The 20,530-nt window shown below is 43.4% G+C and overlaps 1 pseudogene; it reads left to right on the top strand.

Moving 5' to 3' along the window:
* LOC148133887 (uncharacterized) overlaps positions 1-20,530 on the top strand; it is a 47,450-nt pseudogene that overhangs the window by 1,530 nt on the left and 25,390 nt on the right.

The following is a 20,530-nucleotide window of genomic DNA, read 5'->3' as shown; positions in this document are numbered from 1 at the left end:
CCCTTCAGTCATTGATTTTACTGCAGTAAGTGATTTTGGAGAACACAACATGCTTGGTCACAACGAGCAATACCGTGACACAATATGAAGTATAGTTCTGTAACGTTTTGTTCATTCATCTGTGGCACTTTGGTTGTCTCTCTTCCTCTCTCTCCCACCAAGCCACTCCCCATTCCACCTCCTCCCCGCCCCAATGTCAGTGCGGAAGATTGTCTGTGTTTCTTTCTCTTTCGGTGTGTTACAGTCTCTGTGTGTAGGCGGCTTCATTGTTTTTGTGGGAATGTCCCTCGTTTTATCCTTCTTGCGTTTGTATGTTTCTGTGACTGTGACTACTTCTACTTATGTGTCTGCTGCTGTACTTTATGTTAAAAATCACCCAACATCAGGTCAAAGTCCAACAGGTTTATTTGGAACTACGAGCTATGAGACTGCCACTCTTTCATCACCTGTTGGAAGGAGCGGCGCTCTGAAAGTTAGTGCTTCCAAATAAACCTATTGGACTTTAACCTGGTGTTGTGCGATTTTTAACTTTGTCCACCCCAGTCTAACACCAGCACCTCAAGGTCAGTACTGTGCTTTACGGTCGTGAAGCTGTGTGTGTGTTTTGCTCATGTGCATCTGATGTGCTTCTGTCTGTGTGTATGTTCATTAAGTAGTTGAGTGTGTGACTGTAAATCATTGCATTCCTAGCACATGTGCGTCTACTGAGTGTTTGCATTACTGTCAGCGTCTCAAGATGGTTCTGTGACTCCATGTCTACCTGTCTCGGGGTATTATTGTGGGAATCCGCATGTGTCTCTGCCTGCCGGTGCTCCTGTTCAAATAGGTGATTGTATTGTTCAGACTACATTTCGCTGTCTGTCCATGTGTCAAGATTTTTCTCTATCTCCAGCAGGATGTGTGTGTGTGTGTGTGTTTATGTGTCGCTCAATATCTGCATCTAATTGTGCAGTTCTGTAACTATGTTTGAGTATGATCATGTGCGTATATAACAATGTTTCTGTTACCTTTTGCATGTTGGTTTGTAATGTCTACTTATGTAACTGTATTTCTGTACGTGTGGTAGGATGTGAATGTTTGTCAGAGTGTGGTTCTTTTTCTGCCTCGTCCTGAAACTCCCTCTCCTGAGAAAGGACGAGTGAATACTAACGGCAGATCCTGGTGCATAAATTGCACTCAATGGAGTATTACTGGGAACCCACGATAATTCAAGATATCAGTATCTCTAACCCCAAGAATCCTGAAAAGTGCATTGTTACTTCAATTCAAAGAAATAACTAACTGAGCAAGAAAGGGAAATACGCAATGAAGGGCAGGCCATGAGGAAACTGAGCAGAAGCTAGGGCCTGCACCGTTGGGATCCGTCAGATATGACTCCAACTCCAGCAGGCAAGGTGCAGGTAGTGTTTACGTTGACGGGGGTGGGGGGAGAGATTCCTTTTCGCTCTCTCCTTTTTGTGTTTTGTTTTCATTTTGTTTCATTAATCTTCCTGATGTCTGGGAGGCCGGAACACTGTTGGTGGGAACTCATCATTTTGTTGGCTTGGAGAATGGAATCTTGGCTGTAGTCGATCTGGAGCGGTGACACGTTGCTGTAGTTGGCCTGGCGTGTGGTCTCATGGTGGCATCAGTGGGTCGTCAACTTTGGCTTTGTCAGTCCGTGGATGAGGGACTCCTGGTTACGGAAGACCACGAGAAGGGACCCTGTAGACCACGATGAATGAAGATTAACTTGATCTAAGTATGTTATTTTATCTTTCTTGTAGCTTAAAATTGCGTCAGATTATGGCGTGAATTAATGCCGCTAATTAAACAAGGTTACATTATTCTTGGGTCTTTTTTCAAAAGGTCTCATAAAGATAGAAGTTCCGATATGTCTGGAAATATATACGTGAGGGGGCTTTTAAGCTTTTCTTTTTAACACTTGTATATGAAAGGGGAGCGGTTAATTCTCCCAGTTCAAGGTTTGGTTTGGTTTGGTTTTGCAAGGCTATCTTGGATCTGATTAAATTTATTCAAGTATTGCCTCAATTTGAGGAGAAGGATGCAGAAGCTGTTTCTCATCTCATTTCATAATGTGGCTAAACAATTAAAGTGGCCAGTGACCATGTGACTCTTATTAGTCAAAATAAAACTCTAAGGTAGATCTAGTGAGGTATTTATATCATACCATAAGATGGATCTGGAGCGTAAAGCCATTTTAAGTGCATATGAGAATGTGCTAGAATCCTACAGACAGCATTTCAGGAAAATAATGAAGGGGCCTGGTCAAACTTACATGTTGAAATCATCAAACAAGTTAATTTTGATTGGTGGTTAACAGAAAAAAAAATCATCAAACCTATGACGCTCGAGGAAAGACAATTATGTTGATGGATTTCAAACGTTTACTTCCTGATGTAACAAGTACTCATGTGCAAGAGCAGACAATGAAAACGGCACAATTATCAGTTGAAATGCCCAATGATTTTGGGTTGGTTGTGAAATCAAATGTTGGCATCCAACGTCAATTCCAATCCGTAAGGGATAGAAATTGACGAAAAGAGAAGTCCTCACGTTGTAAGGGAAATGCAGTTCTTGTGGAGATCGTGTGGATAACTTACCACGGGGTTAAAAAAAACCTTTGAAGGGGAAACACATGTACAAAGAGTCCAGTCTTTTCACGATAATAAAGTAGGACACATGAAACCACAGCATTGTTGTGTTAGGAAAATAGGATAAGCCATGTAGTTTGTTGGAATGGTAACGGAAAGCACAGTGGGGGCTACAAAGATGCACCAGACTGTACAATCTGGTCGGAGATCGGTTATAGAGGAAGTGCCAGCTCTTCTTAAACTATGAACCTGCGGAGGCTAAGCTTTTTTTTTGCGTAGGCCAGGAGCAGCAGGTAAAGTGGTTAAAAGGTTAAGAGATGCAGGATCCGCTCAATCTTTGATGTTAAAATATGATGAAATATGTAGCTCTGAAGGGCTATTCCCTGAAAACGTGCCAGCAACGCGGCGAGAGAACAAATGCTCATTTATGTAGAGTGAGATTAGAGTGTCAAGTGAAGAGTGGAGAAACCCGTACCTTTAATACCTATTCCTGCGTTTGCCGAACACTTTTAAAGAGTCTTAACTGATTGCATAGGACCCCTACCTAAAACAAAGAGTGAGAATTACAATAATAAATGAGCCCACTAGATTTCCAGAGGCCACTCCATTATGCAATATCTGAGCTAAAGGGATTGTGGAGGAGTAACTCAATTTTTTCAACAGATACGGACGACTCACAGATTTGCAAATTTTACATCAAAATTATTCAAGGAAGATATGGATAGCTGAGGAATAAAAGAATTTAAATCTACTGCTGACCATGCATAATCACAGGGAGCGCTAGAAACGTGGCATTAGACATTAAGGGCCATGTGAGGACTTATAGGCCAGATTATCTAGGTGAATGAGATATGGAATTCAATTTGTGCATTTTTTTTATAAACAGATTTTGACAATGTTGCCCCATCACCACGTTTATTTAGAGCTTGTTTTTTTTTTTCAGACGGGTCCTAAAGGCACGGGTTCCGATATGTCTGGGTTTATGTACGTGAAAAAGTTTTTCAGTTCTTCTTTCCTTCAAAACATGTGTACAATTAAAGGGGGGGTGGGGGGCAGATCTCCAAGATCAGGGTATGCTTTGGTTTCGTTTTAGCCAGCTGGTTTGTTTACATCCACTGTTCATAATTTAGCTGGGAACCCAGAGAAGCTGATGGCAACCCAAAGAAGCAGTCCCATGCTGATCCATTCTGTCTTTCTCTGACATCGCTCCTGTAAGGACCTGTGATTCATTTTACCGTTTTTCTTTTGTCAAAGGGATTTATGAGGATGTTGTAAGTACTTGAAACAGCATCATTAAGTTGTGATGGAGTTGACTGGGTTTTCAGTGCAGTTATGTTATTCGGTATTCTGTTCTCTTTTCCTCGTGTGTAAATAAATACCGATTTGTTTGAAATCGAGGGGGTGGACCAGTTGCATTATTCCACTTTACACCTGCTTAAAATAAGCAGAAATATTAGGTTCTGGGCTACATTCCTTAAATGTTTTGAGGGCATCTGGCATGGTCAATGCCAGGTGACAGAACATTTTTCTTGGTTCCACCTGATAGATGTCTGAGAGTACATAAAGCATTAATTCATTCAGAGGAACACATGTGTCCCCGTTCCACTAAGACCGACACATTTTAGTTTTGGAAAAAGACCTGGCTAGACACATCAACCTTGTAATTTTATAATCTCTACAATCCTAGGCCTCCGATGATCCAAGGAATATCTGTCTACCTGCAAATCATTCCCAGCCCTGATTTGCACTGCCAAATTGTAGAAATTCACATTTCTCTATATTAAACTCCCCTTGACACGCTTCAGCACAATGGCCCATCTAATCAAGGTCCTGTTGCACTCTGAGACGACCTTCTTTAATGCCTATTCCACCATCAATTTTGGTGTCACCTGCAAACTTACAACTTACAACCATCCATCCTGTCTTCACATCCAATGAACATAAATTGCATGTCACAGTGGAACGAGTTCCGACTGGTCACACGGACCCTTGTCGAATACCTTGCTGAAGTCACTGCAGAGAGCATCCACCACTCTTCCTTCATCAGTCGTATTCGTCACTTCTTCAAAACTCAATCCAGTTAGGGAGATATTATTTTCCACGCACAAAGCCTTATGGTTGATCCCTAATCGCATTATGCCTTTCTAAATACATCCTGTCCCTCTAAATGCCTTCTGTAGCGTTTAGAACAAGGACCTGGTAGATCTAATCGAATATGAAATCCCTGCTTGGTGCTGTTAACCAGGGCCCATAACAGAGCCCTGTATGACAGATATAAACAAGGGTCTCACTCGGATGTTTCCTTTCTTCCTGATGGTGGAAATTGAATAAAGATTTTTTTCACCTGTTGTCTTTCACTGTGTCTCACACTTGCACACACACAAAATGGGTGCTAGGGGGAAAATAAGCACTTCCGCAGTTAGGAGCTAGTGTGGGGGAATAAAAAAGAAACAGGAGTGTCAGACATCCAGTTCACTCTGTGGAAAAAAAGTAATAAAAAGGAAAAAAATAAACAACTGTCTCACTCGGGTGTTTCCTTTCTTCCTGGTGGTGGAAATTGAATAAAGATTTGCACACCTGTTGCACTTCAACATGTCTCACACCTGCACACACACACAATATGAATGCTGGGGAAAATAAACACAACCACAGTTAGGCAGTAGTGTAGGGGTAGAAGGAAAGAGAAATAAACAGGGATCTCAAAAAGTCTTCTTATTGACAAGGCAATGCAACCCTCTTTGACCATTTCTTGTTACTTTTAATGGGATATGTATTCTTGGGTATTTACTGCCCATCCATAAACCCCTTGCAAACGCATTACTGTGATGAGCTCTGTTACGGAGCTGAATGAGTGTGCAGGACATGTAAGAGAAATTGAATGAACTGAGAGCTTACAGGCACCTATGTCTATGACGAGATCATAGTCCCAGATTGTATTGGAAATAGATGCCTGAGTTGGAAGACTGTTTTGACAACAATTCGAATTTAACAAATCAGTTTAAATTATGCCCCAGAATAAAAAAAACCAATCAAGTTTGAATTTATTGTTTTGCCAACATTGAACCACTGAAATGATCCGATGTTGGGATATAAAAAAAACATGCATTTTGGAAACTGGACAAAGGGTATATGCCACCGACTGAGACCAACAAATTCGGAAATACTCTCTATCCAACGTACCTTTTCATATGAAATATATTCACAGTAAAAAGAAAGGTGATGATCCCGGGAGATCTTCAGCTGGAAGAGTAAAGTCACAGAAGTGACAGCCGCTGTGTGGTTTTGAAACTAAGTTGACGTAATTTCAGTCAGTGTCTTATTAGAACAGCATACTGTTGTAGATTGGAAGACAGATAATAAGCAGAGAAGGGAAAGGAGAGTTGAGAATTGCAAATAGTTTTTGTTTAATGTTCAATTTTAGAGTTAAAAAATCTAAATTGATATTATTTTCTTCAAATAGTGGAATTTGTGAGTTCTTGCTCGTTCATACTTTAAGAGACTACGAGGTGAGGCGAGCTTTTCTGGGTGTTTGCTTTAATGAACAGAGGAGTTCAATGCCATGTCGTATCACGTCAACATTGTAGCTGCCAATTTCAACTTGCGCTATAAACTCATTTATCTTGTTTCATATGTTGCATACATTTAAATACAACATTCTTCGTCCTTCACTGACTGCTATTCTTCTCATATTGTCCCATTACCTTATGTGCCTGAAGTTCTGTTCCTGTCCCTTTCCATACTCTCTATTCTACATGCATCTTCTGGAAATTTTAATAAAAACTCCTGTACCTCACCCAGTTTAAATAGTTCAAAGTTCTTGTGATATTAATTTGCACCATGCATTTGTCTACTTGATTCTGAATGCTTCATGTAACATATTGCAAATTCTTCATGCAATAGCATCGGAATGTTTGTGCCTGTATGCAAATATAATTGTCTGTTGTAGGTTTTGGCTCAATATATAACAACCAGTAACAGTGGTGGACTCTCCCTCTTTATGGGCATTTAAGAGGGCATTGGATAGGTATATGGAGGATAGTGGGTTAGTGTAGTTTAGGTGGGCTTGGATCGGTGCAACATCGAGGGCCCAAGGGCCTGTACTGCGCTGTATTCTTCTATGTTCTGTGTTCTATGTAACTGTTATACGTATGACGTGTCCGTGTCACTGTATATAGAGAGTGCTGTATGTTGGAGACATTTGTGTCTCTATGTAAATACAGTTTTGCACTGAATATGTTTGCAGCTATACCTAAACACTGTTGTCAGTTTGACTTGTTATGCCTTTTATAAACATTGTATGTTGGATCTTCTTTCTTTCAATATGGGAACAAAAACTGCTCACAGGACTCTATCAGTACCTTGTACAGAAGCAGGAAGATTTCCCTGCACTTACACTCTGACCCCCTTGAAATAAGATCCAATATTCCATCAGACTTCTAGATTACCTGCTGCACTTCTGTGCTAGTTTGCTGTGTTTTGTGCATATTTAATCTCAAGTCTCCTTTTGTTACAGCTTTCTGAAAACTTTTCTCTCTTAGGATGTTGTTCTGTTCTGCTGTTCGAATTTCCAAAATGAGCAAATTCACACTATGCAACGTGATTTCCTATTTGACAAATTCTGGTACAAATAGTTCACCTATGAAGATCTCTCTAAACTGTTTGTACCCCTCTCGTAATTTGCCTTCCCACCTATTTTTATGTCATCCACAAACCTGGCTACAGCACATTCGCTTCCACTCTTTAATCATTCATGTAAACAACATTACATGTTATACATACATGTGTTCTACAAATAAATGCACGTATATGTTTATATATAATGTATTCGTGTTGTTGTATGTTGGATTACATTGTGGCCATGCATAAATACTATTCTGTATTGGAATTTCTCGTATATAAAAATAAACATCATCATGCATTGGACCTGTTTGCGTACGATTATTGCAGACGGCGCTGTCCTTGTTTTACATAAATGTTGTTATAGATTGGAAGTATTCGTGCTTATGGGTGAAAATTAGCGCACATTTGAAGTGTTTTTGTTTCTGTATAAATGTTCATGTGTATTCTAACTGTTGGTGTTTGTCCGTAAATATTGTTTTGTATTGGTACTGTTTCAGTTGAGATACGGTCATTAAAGCTGTTTATGTATATGTAAACATTATTATGCAATGGTGTTGTTCGTGTTCATTCATAAATATGTTTGCATATTCAAACTGTTTGTGTTATTACATAAATAATATTCCGTATTGGAGGTGTGCGTGCTTCTACATAAATAGAGTTGCATGTTGGAAATTTCGTGCAGAACAGACCAGGTAAGTCTATCCGCTCATTATACCTTACTTGTTTCTGTACTGCACATCAAAACTGTGCTCTCTGAGAGCATGATCAGTGGGTTGGCAAGGGAATATGAGACTGCTGGCTCCAGAAACTATTGAGGCGCTCAAAGGTTTACACAGGTTGGAGAATAGTGAAACTCCTCTTTGAGTCTCCAGCATGCAGGTGGAAAACATTCCAGGGGAAGATCCAAATATACTATGTATGTTTGTATATTATATTATGTACAGGACATAGTACAATACAGTGTAGAACAGAACCTTCAGCCCTCAATGTTGCGCCGACCTGCAAACCACTGTAAGCCCTTCCTCCTACATTATCCCATCATCATCATCCATATACCTATCCAAGGACTGTTTAAATGAACCGAATGTGGCTGAGTTAAATACATTGGCAGGCAGGGAATTCCACAGCCTTACCATTCTCTGAGTGAAGAACCTGTCTCTGACATCTGTCTTAAATCCATCACCCATCAACTTGCAGCTATGCCTCCTCATACAAGTCATCATCCTAGGAAAGGACTCACACTGTCCATCCTATCTAATCCTCTGAACATCTTGTATTTCCCCATTAAATCCCCTATAAGGCTTCTTCTTTTCAATGAGAAAAGACCCAAGTCCCTCAGCCATTCCTCGTAAGACCTTCCCTCCAGACAAGCAACATCCTGGTAAATCTCCTCTGTACCTTTCCCAATGCCTCCACATCCTTCCTGTAATGTGGCGACCAGCATTGTGCACAATATTCCAAGTGAAGCTGCACTAACATTTTGTACAGTTGCAGCATGATATCACAGCTCTGGAATTCAATCCCTCTCCCAATGTCACCCAACACACATATGCGTTCTAAACAGCACTATCAACTGGGTGGCAACTTCCAGGGATATATGTGCATGGACACCAAGACACCTCTGCACATCCAAACTGCCAAGAATCTTTCCATTGACACAGTACTCTGCCTTCCTGTTACTCTTCCCAAAGTGAATCAGCTCACATTTATCTGCATTGAACTTCATTTGCCACCTCAGCCCAATTCTGCATTTTACCTGCAGTTCTTCTGTAACCTGCAACATTCTTCCACACTGTCCCCCACTCCACCGGCTTTAGTGTCATCTGCAAACATACTAACCAATTCACGTATGTCTGTGTACAAGTCATTTATAGAAATTGACAAACAACAGTGGTCCCAAACCAGATTTTCATGGCACACCAATTGTAACTGGACTCTAGGCTGAATATTTTCCATCAACTACCACTCACTGCCTTCTTACAGAAAGTCAATTTCTAATCCAAACTGCTAAATCACCCTCAATCCCATGCCTCCGCAATTTATCCAGACTCTTACAACGTGGAACCTTATCAAAGGCTTAACTGAAGCCCATTAACACCACGTCAACTGCCCTACCCTCATCCACGTACTTGTTTACCTTCTCAAAAACTCAGTGAGATTTGTGAGACACGATCTGCCCTAGACAAAACTGTGTTGACTATCTCCAATCAAATTGTTGCTTGCTAGATGATTATAAATCCTATCCCTTATAATCCTTTCCAAAGCATTTGTTACAACAGACATAAGGTTCACTGGTTTATAACTATCTGGGTCATATTTACTGCCCTTCCTGAACTAGGGCACAAAATTTGCAATCCTCCAGTCCCCCGGTACTGAACCTGTAGACAATGACGACTCAAAGATCAAGGTTAAAGGCTCCACCATCGCCTCCCTAGCTTCCCAAGATCCTCAGATAAATCCCATCTGGCCCTGGGGACTTATCTAATTTCACATCTTCCAGAATTTTTAGCACCTCCTCTTTAATAATCCTTTCTATCCCTTAACTTAGCCTACTCATCTACAATATTTTCCTTTTCCTGAGCGAAAACAGATGAGAAATATTCGTTTAGCACCTCTCCGATCTCCACAGTGTCCACATGCAACTTCCCACTTTTTGTCTTTGACTGGCCCTATTCTTGCACTAGTCATTCTTTTATTCCTCACAGACCTATAGAAAGCTTTATGGTTCTCCTTTATTCTACCTGGTAAAAACTGTTCATATCCCCTCCTTGCTCTCTTAACTCTCTCTTCAAATCCTTCCTAGCTAATCTGTAGCTCTCCATCGTCTTATCTCAACCGTCTTGTCTCAATGTCACATAAACCTCCCTCTTCCGCTGAACAAGAGTTACAATTTATTTAGTAAACCAAACTTACCTTACCTTATCACTTTCTCCTTGCCTGACAGGGGCATATCTATCAAGGACACGCAATATCTGTTCCTTAAACCAGCTCCATATTTCGATTGTCCCCTTCCCCTGAATTTTATTAATCCATTCTGTGTTTCCTAAGTCTTGCCTAATCGCATTATAATTGCCCGTCTCCCGTCTCCAACACTTCCCATGTGGCATGTACCGATCGCTTTCCATCGCTAAACTGAACACAATCGAATTTTAGCACTCTCTCCAAAGTGCTCATCTACAACTAAATCAAACCCCTGACGTGGTTGATTGCCAAGTACCAGATCCAATGTGGCCACCCCTCTTGTCGGCCCCTTATATACCTGTGTTAGGGAACCCTTCTGCACACATTGGACAAAAACTGTTGTATCCGATGTAATAGAGTTAGAGCATTTCCAGTCAATATTGGCGAAGTTGAAGCCCCATAATGACCACCCTGTTCCTTTCACTCCTACCCAGAATCATTTTGCCAATCCTCTCCTCATATTTCTTAAACTTTACGGAAACCTATTTTAAAAACTCCCAGCAGTGGGACTTCTCCTCTTCTGTTTCTAACCTCAGCCCATACCACTTCAGTAAACAAGTCCTCGTCAAAAGTTCTTTCAGTCACCATTGTACTGTCCTGTTTGTAGACGTCGGATCTTCCCCAGAATGAGCCTTAAATATCCATATACCTGAAACCCTCCCTCTTGCACCATCCCTGCAGCCACATGTTCAGCTGATATCTCTCCCTATTCCTTCCCTAGCTATCACGTGGCACGGGTAACAAACCAGAGAAAACAATTCTGCTTGTTCGAGCTTTCAACTTCCATCCTAGCTCCCTGAAGTCCTGCTTTACATCCCTCTCCCTCTTTCTACATATTTCGTTGTTACCAATATGGATCACGATATGGAGCTGATCACCCTCTCCCTTCAGGACCCCAAAGACACAACCCCGTGCGGGCGGCACGGTGGCACGGTGGTTAGCACTGCTGCCTCACAGCGCCAGAGACCTGGGTTCATTTCCCACCTCAGGCGGCTGCCTGTGTGGAGTTTGCACGTTCTCCCTGTGTCTGCGTGGGTTTCCTCTGGGTGCTCCGGTTTCCTCCCACAGTCCAAAGATGTGCAGGGTCAGGTGAATTGGCCATACTAAATTGCCCGTAGTGTTAGGTAAGGGGTAAATGTAGGGGTATGGGTGGGTTTCGCTTCGGCGGGTCGGTGTGGACTTGTTGGGCCGAAGGGCCTGTTTCCACATTGTAATGTAATCTAAATATAATCTATAATACCTTCCAACAGATTCCATGTGACATGATACGCTAACTGGCATATGTTTCCTGCTTTCTGTCTCCCTTTTTAATGCAGCTCCTCCACCTGTTATCTTCCAATACACAGGGCAGAACGATGAATCACCGGAAGAGCAACAGTTTCAAGAATTGGATAGTAAAGCTCTTCACTAATTGGTTAGTGGTTTCTCTATTCTCCATCAGAGTGAATGATTTATTTCGGGACTGAAATATTCTGACTGGTGTGTGGTCACATTAATGGAAGTAAGATCTTGATGTCCTGGCTACTAGCCCTTCTCCACAGGACAGGTGATGGGAAACCTTCTCCAACAGATCGTCCTGAGTCGGACCTTCACCCTGGTCTTATCGCCCAACTCCTTCAGATTAGTACTTACTTTTACTTTCAAAAACATTGCTTTGGTGAAGAAACCAAACAAACATCACAGTTTGACTCAACCCTACCAAACAAATGAAAAACATTTCTTACGTTCAAAAGTCAATATTTACATAAAGATGACCTACCTGAATGATCCCATAAATGATCAGATCCCACCTTCAACTGTTGAAAAATTTCTCAAGCGGTGGACTTTCCCCACTGTGCCTTGGCGGCAGCTGACCCGAGCTTTATGTCTATATCCCACAGCACGTAGACCTGGACCATGCAATGTGCCAGTCTGTGACATTCGGTCAGGGCTCTGGAAATCCAACAAATTCCAGGCAAACGAAATAGCATATTTCACCGAGTTGATGTTCCTCCAGGTTAAGTAGATATTTGTCTCAGTGTGCACCCTGGGGAACAGCCCACATAGTAGAGAGACATAAAGATGTACACAAAGGAAACAGACGCTTTGGTACAACTCGTCCATGCCAGTCAGATATCCCAATCCAATGTAGTGCCATTTTCCAGCACTTGGCCCCATCCCTAAAAACACGTCCTATTTATATACCCATCAGATGCCTTTTAAATGTTGTAATTGTACCAGCCTCCACCACTTTGTCTGGAAGCTCATGCACCACACTTTGCATAAAGAAAATGTCCCTTCAGACTCTTTTATATCTTTCTCCTCTCACCCTAAATCATGCCCTTTAGTTCTGGACTCCCCGACCCCAGGGAAAAACACGTCTATTTACGCTATCCATGACCCTCATGATTTTAGAAACCTCTACAAAGTCACATCTCAGCCTCTGACGCTGCAGTGAAAACAGCCCCAGCCTGTTCAGCCTCTCCCTACAACTCGAATCCTTCAACACTTGTGAATCTTTTCCAAACCATGTCAAGTTTCATGACATCCTTCCGATAGGATGGAGACCAGAATTGCACACAATATTCCAAAGGTGTCGTCAACAACATCCTGTACAGCTGCAACATGACCTCCCAACTCCTGTACTCAATATTCTGACCAATAAAGGAAAGCATACCAACTGCCTTCTTCACTATTCTATCGATCTGCAACTCCACTTTCAACGAAGTATGAAACTACACTCCAAAGTCTCTTTGTTCAGCAACATTCCCTACGACCTTACCATTAAGTGTATAAGTCCTGCTAAGTTTTGCGTTCCCAAAATGCAGCAACTCACATTTATCTGAATTAAACTCCATCTGCCACTTTTCAGCCCATTGGCCCAATCTGGTCCAGATCCTGTTGTAATCTGAGGTAATCTTCTTCGCTGTCCACAAACCTCCAATTTTTGTGTCATCTGCAAACTGTACCTCTAATGTGTCATGCTATTGGTGTTGGGATAAACCTTAACAGAAGCACTGCATCTTTTTCAGACATCCTTTGCAAAAGCACATTCCAGAAAGAGATGTGTAAAAGAGGATTCAGTACCGCCGCCCCCAGGACCTTCTCTCCTTTTAATCCAGTGCATAACCTCACACATTTGTTCCCCATTGCATTCCAGCCGCCAACTGAACCTTCAGAGAATCCTATACGAGGACTCACCCCACTGAGTATCTGTTACTGTCTTTCAGGTCTGGCAGCATCTGCCCAGACAGAGATAAAGCAGAGATAATGTTTCGAGTCCCGGGGGGCGGCCGTCCTTCGCGGCAATGTGTTTTGAAACTTTATGCGGGGACACAAAATTCACTTTCACCTCTCTGTGAGGAGATTTCATTCTGATCCATATTATTGTGTTTGTCCGCATCTGGAGTCGGCCGCTTTTGTGTTTTCTCCCCTGAAAGGTTTGTTTCTCTATAAAGAGTTTCCCTTGAAGCATCTGCTAACGGTCACTCGGCGCACGAGAGCGGCCGTTAACCGCCATCTCGCCATCTCGCGGGGCCCGAGGGGGCGGGGCCTGGAGCTAAAATGGCTGCGACGGCTGGTCCCAGCCAGAAAGGAGCAGAGTCGGAGGAAGAGAGGACTGTGTCGGTAAAGTGCCGTTCCTGAAGTTAATGATGGTGGTTATTGGGGGGGAGCGCGGAGAGATTCTTGAATTTGTTTCTCACTCCCTCACATTGTCCAGCACGAGGGCGATAATTATTGTCTCTCCCTCCTTCCCTCACACTGCCCAATAAGAGGGCGATAATTATTATCTCTCCTTCCTTCCCTCACACTGTCCAACACGAGGGCAATAATTATTATTTCTCACACCCTCACACTGTCCTAAATGATGGTGATAATTATTGCCTCTCACTCCCTCACACTGTCCAACATGAGGGCGATAATTATTGCTTCTCACTCCCTCACACTGTCCAACACTATGGCGATAATTATTGCCTCTCAAACACACCACCACACTGTTCAAAATGAGGGCAATAATTCTTGTCTCTCCCTCTCTCACACTGTCAAACACGGAAACGATAATTATTGTCTCTCGCTCCCTCACATGGTCCAGCACGAGGGCGATAATTATTGTCTCCCTCCTTCGCACTATCCAACACGAGGGCGGTAATTATTGCCTCTCCCTCCCTCACACTGTCGAACACGACGGCGATAATAATTATCTCTCCCTCCCTCACACTGTAAAACATGAGGGCGATAATTATTGTTTCTCCCTCTCTCACACCGTCCAACATGAGGGCAATAATTATTGTTTCTCCCTCCCTCACACTGTTCAACAAGAGGGTTTTAATTATTGTCTCTCCCTCCCTCACACTGTCCAACATGAGGGCGACAATTATCGCCTCTCCCTCCCTCTCTCACTCCGTCCAACACGAGGGCGATAATCATTGTCTCTCCCTCCCTCACACTGTCCAACACGAGGGCGATAATAAGTGTCTCTCCCTCCCTCACACTGTCTATCGCGAGGGCGATAATTATTATCTCTCGCTCAGTCACACTGTCCAACCCCAAGGCGATAATTGTTGTCTCTCGCTCCCTCACACTGTCCAACACGAGGGCGACAATTATTGCTTCTCCCTCCCTCATACTGTCCAACACGCGGGTAATAATTATTCTCTGTTGTTGCGATGTCTTTGATCCGGGAACTTCACTGTTCCGCAGGTTAGAAATCTCTACTGTCCAGGAATGGTAACTGCAGCCACCTTGCAGAAATGCTCAGAATCTGTCAAGGTCAATAAACCAGCTCATGTGAGCAAATAGATTCCGTCTGTACACTGACAACTCAGTTTGTAATAGGTTCAGATTGAGAAATAAAACAGGCTGTACATTATAAAGAATGTTGTTTGGATGTTTGTGAACTTGTCCAGTTCGATTTTATTCAAAATTGAGCACAATTTTGCAAAATAATTGAGCATTAGTCTGAAAGATTTGAAATAGAGAAAATGTTAATTTCATGATAAAATGTAAAACTCAGCACCACTGATTGTTTGAGGCTGGATCTGACACATTAATCCTCTTTCCCCATCTGTGCAGTCACTGTTGGAAGTCTTCAGTGTTTCCAGTAGCTTCTGTCATTAATTCAAGTTTCCAAAGGGAGCAGTATCTCATTTGTCGTGCTCCAGAAATCCCTGTGCTGCCATCAACATGTAAATAAGGAATGGGAAGCAGCGGAGAGCAAATCTTCGAAGATGGAGAGTGTGGCACTGGAAAAGCACAGCGGGTCAGGCAGCATCCGAGGAGCAGAACAGTCAAAGTTTCAAGCATAAGCCTTTCTTTACGAATTATGCTTGAAATGTTGTTTCTCCTGCTTCTCGATCTACTGTGAATTTCCAGCACCATACTCTCTCGATTCTGATCCCCAACACCTGCAGTCCTCACTTTCTCCAAACCTATCTAGTCAGGTCCACGCCTACTAACAACCCCCCTTCGCCTCCTGGCACCTTCCTCTGCCGAGGCAGAAATTGCAAAATCTGCGCCCATAACTCCTCCCTCACCTCTCCCTTCACCTCTCTCCAAGGCCCCAAAGGAGCCTTCCACATCGATCAAAATTTCACCTGCAGTTCCACACATCATTTACTGCATCCGTTGCTCCCGATGTGGTCTCCTCTACAATGGGGAGACAAGATGCCTACTTGCAGAATGCTTCAGAGAGCATCTCCAGGACACCCGCACCAACCAATCCCATTCCTTGTGGCTGAATGCTTCAACTCCCCCTCCCACTGTGCCAAGGACTATTGCTCAAAGATAATTGCTGTGGGAAAGATGAGGATGGGTTATTGCTGCAATCATTTGGTGCAGGTTAACGCACCAAAGGAGGGAGTTCCAGGATTTTCAACCAATGGCACTTGTAGACTCGAGACTTTTTCTAAGCCGGGGAGAGTGGCTTGATGTGGAATTGTCAACTGATGGTGTTCCTATGTATCTGATGTGCCTGGCATTCTAGTCTATAGTGTCGTGAGTCGAGAAGCTTGTTGACGTGCATCTGCGTGTTTTGTGTGTGTGCCCACTTCTGCCTGGAATGGGACATAGTTTGTCCTGGAGTGAAGTTTGAATTAACTATTTGATGCATTGCTTTTTAATTGATGTCTCTGACTCTCCCTGTCTGTTTGTCCCTCTTGTGTTTAAAGTGATAAAATGCCACCATCTACTGGCCTCACCAGCCACTACACAAGCTGAAGATTTTTGTTTCTGGGACAATTAATTCTGTTATTTCTGACAGTCTCACAATGACCTGAGTGACGCAAAATCGCAAGAGGCTGCGCAGTGATGTCACCCCAAGATGGCCGCCCCCATGGAGAAGGACTGACAAGGAGGCGGGGGAGGAGGCAAGAGGAGACCAAGACAGGGCTATGAAGCAATACAAATCCGCTCCCCCTGTGGGTAAGGAGGAGGAATCAACCGCCATTTTCTCAAGGAATAAAACTTTCATTTCATAGAAATGTACACTGCGTTCTCTATCTTCCTTTCACCATCCTGTGAGAAGGCAGCACCTGCCCCCTGAAATAACAACATGAATTATTTCAATGATATAACACAGAACATGTGTCACTGTTAGGAGCCTCAGAAGTATGAACACTTTCAACATTGCTGTCCATATTGTTCACAGTTGTGCAGGCTCGGTGGGTTAGACATGGGAAATGCAGGGTTATAGGGATAGTGTGGGGAGGGGATAGGTCTGGTGGAATGCTGTTTGATGGGTTGGTGCGGATTTGATATGCCAAATGGCACCTATGTGTCGTGACAGGATTGTGTAATTCTCAATCAAAACATGCAGTGCTAGAAAAGCACAGCCAGTCAGCCAGCATCCGAGAAGCAGGAGGGTTGACATTTCAAGCATAAGTCCTTCATCAGGAATTACTCCACTCTCCCCGTTGTATGATTCTTAGTTAGTTGGATGGCTGCTTTGTGATATAGAGTGATGCTCACAGCAGAGGTCAGTGCAGTCTCTCCTGGGTCAGTGACAAAGACACAGCGGGGTCAGTGTGGTCTCCCCAGTTCAGTGACAGAGACACCATGTGGTCAGTGTGCACTACCCTGGGTCAATGACAGAGACACAGTGGAGTCAGTGTAGTCTCCCAGGTTCAGGAACAGAGACACAGTGGGTTCAGTGTCACCTCCGCTTGGTCAGTGACTGAGACACGTTGGATCAGTGTGGACTCCCTTGGGTCAGTGACAGAGACACAGTGTGGTCACCCCTGGGTCAGTGATAGAGCAACAGTGGGGTCAGTGTGGTCTCCCCTTGGACAGTGACAGAGAAACAGTGGGGTCAGTGTGGTCTCACCTGAGTCAGAAGCAGAGACACAGTGGGATAAGTGGGCTCTCGTACGGATCAGTGACAGAGACACAGTGGGCTCAGTGTGGTTTCACCTTGGTCAATGACAGAGGCACAGTGGGGTCGGCCTGCTGCCTTAACCCCTTCCACGTGTGGACAGGGATGCGTTTCCTCATGGATTCAGACATGCTGCCAAGCAGAGTTAGATTAGATTACTTACAGTGTGGAAACAGGCCCTTTGGCCCAACAAGTCCACACCGACCCGCCGAAGTGCAACCCACCCATACCCCTACCTTTACCCCTTTAACCTAACACTACGGGCAATTTAGCATGGCCAATTCACCTGACCCGCACATCTTTTGGACTGTGGGAGGAAACCGGAGCACCCGGAGGAAACCCACGCAGACACGGGGAGAATGTGCAAACTCCACACAGTCAGTCGCCTGAGTCGGGAATTGAACCCGGGTCTACAGGCGCTGTGAGGCAGCAGTGCTAACCACTGGGCCACCGTGCCGCCCACAAACCACGAGCGAGTCATGGCTGGTCAAGTCCCATCGAGACAAATGCAACATACTGGTTCACTGATTCTGGGAGTTTTATTCTTCTGAACGAATTCTCCAGTGTTAGTGATTTGTCCTAATCCTCCAATATGTTACTGTCTGTGCTGTCCGTGATGTCGTTTGTGAGTGGATGGGAAGCTGTGCTGTTTGGGCACTTCACCTCACACAGTCCTGCATTAAACAAATCTCAGATCTTTCATAATGTCAGTCTGTGGGAAGAGTTTGCTGGCCCTATTTCAGATATAACTGTATAATTGAAAGCCACGGGTGAGGTGCTGAAATACTGGATGGTGCCTGGTGTTGCCTTTATTGAATAAAGGTAGTAAGGAAAAGCCAGGGATCTACAGATCCGTGAGCATATTATCAGTGGTGGGTAGAATTTGACAAAATCAAAATGATGGATAAAAAGACAAAGAAAGGGGAGAGACGGTTAACACACAGAGCTTCCAGAGAGGCCTGCACATGGATGACTTGGAAAGGTTGTTTTAATCCAGAGATAAAATGCCGATTGTTGGATTATTTGAGGAGGAGTCTTTTTTTTTTATTTGTTCAGTTCAGTGTTTGATGTTTTAAGTCTAATATTTTCTCTACATGGTTCATATTAATCTGTGATTACATTTTATATATAAGGTACTGTTGAGAGCTGCTTTATTCGTATTAATGGTACTGATTAGGTTCCCTACAGCCCAACAAGTCCACACCGACCCTCTGAAGAGTAACCCACCCAGACCCATTTTCCTCTGACTAATGCACCGAACACGATGGCCAATCCACCTGACCTGCACATCTTTGGACTGTGGGAGGAAATCGGAGCCACTGGCGGAAACCCACGTAGACACGGGGAGAATATGCAAATTCCACATAAACAGTTGCCAGAGGCTGGAATCGAACCTGGGATCTTGCGCTGTGAGGCATCAGTGCTAACCACTGAGCCACCGTGCCGCCACCCTGAGGGCATACAGGAGACACTGAGTGTGATGACAAGTATATTTAGAGAACTGATTACACAGCAGGGTCAGTACGATAGATGATTGACTGTCAGGAAAGATAAGAGGGTAGACCAGAAGTCTCCTATTCCTCTTTTAAAGAGATATTCAATTTTGTGTACTGTTGAAAGCGAAAGTCCCTCAGAGGAAAACAGAAGTACTAGTCAGATCTTGGCACTAAGAATTAATCTTATGTTAAATGGGTTTGTGAAGATGTAAAGAACCATTGTTACAGGGGGCCGTCCTGTCAGGGGCACAGAGAAGAGATTTAGCAGCAGTAGGTGTGAACCCAGTATGGTGCCAGAGTGAAGGACATCTCAAAAGATGTGAAGCATATTGTGAAAGCGGAGAGTGAGAAGCCGGAAGTTGTTGTATACATTGGGAGGGAATGACATCATCAAAACAAGGGTTAGGGCTTTGTGGAGTGAGTCGAAGAGCTTGGGTAGAATTTTAAAGAAACAGAACATCACAAGTAGTAATCTCTGGTTTACTTCCGGTCCCAATTTCAAATGAGGGAAGAACAGGGCAGACAAATCAATGGCTGAAGAGGTGGTGAAATGTGCAGGGACTCATTTTTGAGGATCATTGGGATGTCTTCTGGGACAGAAATGGCCTGTTCAAAAAGGGAGGGTTTCACCTGAACAGGGAAGGGACCTATATCCTGGTGGGTTCTGTTTCGAGAGGCTATGAACCCTTTGTGTTGGGGAAGGGGCAGGTGGGGATTTCCTATGTAACATTGAAAACAGACAGAAAGATGTGAATGGTACTGAATCGGAAAAGAACAAGATAATTTAGAAAAGATAGACAATAGCAATTCAGAGCCCAAAGTATTTCTGAAGAATTAAGCTGCATTTATTTCTATCCAAATAAGGCTGATGAACTCAGGGTATATGTAGCAACATAGAACTCGCCTGTTTGAGTGATTACAGAAACGTGGCTGAGGCAAGGACAAGACAAGCTGCTCAATGTTCTGGGTTTCAGATGTTATAGAAATGATAGAAATAGAGGCAAGGCAGGAGGAGGGACAGCATTTTTGATTGAGGAAGGGAGGAGGAGGATCAATATACAGAGTAACAGGTACCACGGAGTGAGTTCCAGATTAGAGTATAGTCGAAGGGTATGGTATGGTTCACATCGGATTAAACAACACTAGGGAGTGAACTGCAGATTGGAATCTAATGGACGGGTTTAGGTTGTTTAGATATGCAATCACAGATACTCAATTGCTACTGTACTTAATGCAGATATAACTGAGGGACCATTTAGTGAAAATCTATGGTTTGACGTGGGAAATAAAAAAGGGATGTTCACCTTGATGGGATTGGACCACAGGCCCCCCAGTAGTCAGAAGGAAATGGAGAAGAAAACATGTTGAGATCTCAAATATATGTAAGAATAATAATGTTGTAATAGCAGGTGAGTTTAATTTTCCTAATCCGGCACCAACCTGAAAAACGTGGTAAGAAGTGTTCGGACCATGTTGTTCCTGTCAGAGTGAAAGGCAAGGCTGGTAAGATT

The sequence above is a fragment of the Chiloscyllium plagiosum genome, unplaced genomic scaffold, assembly GCF_037043375.1.
Source record: "Chiloscyllium plagiosum isolate Xiang-an unplaced genomic scaffold, Cpla_swu_hap1 HiC_scaffold_186, whole genome shotgun sequence".
NCBI classification, from domain to species: Eukaryota; Metazoa; Chordata; class Chondrichthyes; order Orectolobiformes; family Hemiscylliidae; genus Chiloscyllium; species Chiloscyllium plagiosum.
This window is presented reverse-complemented; position numbering and strand designations above follow the sequence as displayed.